The following is a 3,105-nucleotide window of genomic DNA, read 5'->3' as shown; positions in this document are numbered from 1 at the left end:
CTCCAGAGATCTCCATGGTGATATTGATAGTTTATAATCACCTCCAGAGATCTCCATGGTGATATTGATAGTTTATAATCCACTCCAGAGATCTCCATGGTGATATTGATAGTTTATAATCCACTCCAGAGATCTCCATGGTGATATTGATAGTTTATAATCACCTCCAGAGATCTCCATGGTGATATTGATAGTTTATAATCACCTCCAGAGATCTCCATGGTGATATTGATAGTTTATAATCCACTCCAGAGATCTCCATGGTGATATTGATAGTTTATAATCCACTCCAGAGATCTCCATGGTGATATTGATAGTTTATAATCCACTCCAGAGATCTCCATGGTGATATTGATAGTTTTTAATCCACTCCAGAGATCTCCATGGTGATATTGCTAGTTTTTAATCCTCTCCAGAGATCTCCATGGTGATATTGATAGTTTATATTTATATTCCTTTCTCTCACACACACACACACACACACACACACACACACACACACACACACACACACACACACACACACACACACACACACACACACACACACACACACACACACACACTCCTTTCTCTCTCACACACACACACACACACACACACACACACACACACACACACACACACACACACACACACACACACACACACACACACACACACACACACACACACACACACACACACACAGACACACACACACTACAGGCCTAGCCCTAGAGGATAACATATTTTACTCAGCTGCTCTCAGCTCTCTGTGACACCCTATTCCCTTTATGGTGCACTACTTTAGACCAGGTCCCATTTCAGTGCACTATAAAGGGAATAGGGTTCCATTTAGGGCGCCGCCTCTGTGTGATTGCATTAGGAAGACTGTTATTCTGTCACTCACTCAAAACCTCCCTGGTTAAACCACTAAATCTGGACCCAATCTGCAGCAGGCACACATGTGTGTAGGGGCAGCCAGGGGTCAGGGCTGGCTGCAGAGATGGAGACCCTCCCCGTCCCCCCCGTCCCCCGCTGCACACACACTCTGCCCCTCTGTATTTGGAGTCCATTAAGCAATGTGGTCAGAATTTCTCTAATAATTGAAAGGAGACATTTTCAAAGTTCTCTCTCAAATTAACTGCTGTTGGCTGGGATTAGTCTGAGCCAAGACAAACATGCCACGGGTGAGGATAGGGGCCGAGGGGTGAGGATAGGGGCCGAGGGGTGAGGATAGGGACTGAGGGGTGAGGATAGGGGTGGAGGGGTGAGGATAGGGGCTGAGGGGTGAGGATAGGGGCCGAGGGGTGAGGATAGGGACTGAGGGGTGAGGATAGGGGCCGAGGGGTGAGGATAGGGGCCGAGGGGTGAGGATAGGGACTGAGGGGTGAGGATAGGGGCCGAGGGGCTGAGGGGTGAGGAAAGGGGTGGAGGGGTGAGGATAGGGGCCGAGGGGTGAGGATAGGGGCCGAGGGGTGAGGATAGGGGCCGAGGGGTGAGGATTGAGGCATAGGGGTGAGGCTAGGGGCCGAGGGGTGAGGATTGAGGCATAGGGGTGAGGCTAGCAGTGGAGAAATTATGCTAGGGGAGGAGGGTTGAGGGTACGGTTGCAAAATTTTCCCCAAATCCCAGTTGGAAGATTCCTTGGATCAGGAGGATAGAAGCAAAACATCTGAAACTCTTCAGACAGGATTGCTGGAAAACTTGGGAATTTTGGTGAAAGTTACCGCCATTTTGAAACCTTAGTTGAGGCTCAGGGCTAGGGGCAGGATCTTGGGATGGGTTAGGGGCTTGGGTGGAGAAAGGGCTGGGGGGTTGGAGCTTGGGGTGGGCCCTGGGGACGGGGTAGGGCTTGGGGCTGCTAAGGTGAGGACGTGTTCTGGGGCTTGGGGCTCAGGGGTGAGGATGGGGGCTGAAGGCTGCCGTTCAGGGGCTGAAGACTTGATGCTGGGGCTCGGGGCAGGTTGAATGGCTAAGGCTAGGGGTTTAAGACTGGGGGTTTAAGACTGGGGCTTAGGGCTTGGGTAGGGGGCTGAGAGCTGTGGCTGGGGCCAGAGGTGTTGCTATAGGAACAGGCTGGGGGCTGGGGCCTGATGTGTTGCTATAGGAACAGGCTGGGGCCAGAGGTGTTGACAGGCTGGGGCCAGAGGTGCTGCTATAAGAATAGGCGGGGGGCTGGAGCCAGATGTGTTGCTATTGGACCAGGCTGGGGGCTGGAGGCTGGAGCCAGATGTGTTGCTATTGGACCAGGCTGGGGGCTGGAGGCTGGAGCCAGATGTGTTGCTATTGGACCAGGCTGGGGGCTGGAGGCTGGAGCCAGATGTGTTGCTATTGGACCAGGCTGGGGGCTGGAGGCTGGAGCCAGATGTGTTGCTATTGGACCAGGCTGGGGGCTGGAGGCTGGAGCCAGATGTGTTGCTATTGGACCAGGCTGGGGGTGGTGAAAGAACTTGGTCTGGGCCAGGGCTGTGGATTCCTATATTGGTGCTGTGGGCCCACCAAGGACCAAACTGGTCTCCTAACCATGCTTTTTGGCTGATGGAGTTGGCCGGGTAACAGCGAGGTCAGACTCTCACTGTGATTGGATGTCATGGGGTATGACATCATCCAATAATCCCTGCTGGTGAGATCTGGTCCGATCAGGTTCTCTGTTCATCTCAATAATTGCTTTTGAAATGTTGACTTTTTTATTATTCATTTTTGGCTTGGATTACTATTTACCTTCCATTTATTTTTATTTATTTCATTGAGTTAATATTTTCTATTTCATTATCTGCCCCCTCCAATTAACATTCCTTTAAACATGAGAATAAAAAATAACACTTTTAAGGATGGATGAAATTAAGAAGGAAAGCCCCTCTTTCCAAGAAGCATTTATTTAATTTAGATGAAATCATAATATCATGCCATATGAACTCTGAGGAGAACAGTTCAGTTGTCATATGAATTCTGAGGGAGGAGTATTTATATACAGTATTTCTATACTGTATACCACTTAGCTACTAATATTATGCTACTAATATACTGTATACTACTTAGCTACTAATATTATACTATTTATATACTGTATACCACTTAGCTACTAATATTATGCTACTAATATACTGTATACCACTTAGA

This window comes from Salvelinus alpinus, chromosome 1, assembly GCF_045679555.1.
Source record: "Salvelinus alpinus chromosome 1, SLU_Salpinus.1, whole genome shotgun sequence".
In the NCBI taxonomy this organism is placed as follows: domain Eukaryota; kingdom Metazoa; phylum Chordata; class Actinopteri; order Salmoniformes; family Salmonidae; genus Salvelinus; species Salvelinus alpinus.
This window is presented reverse-complemented; position numbering follows the sequence as displayed.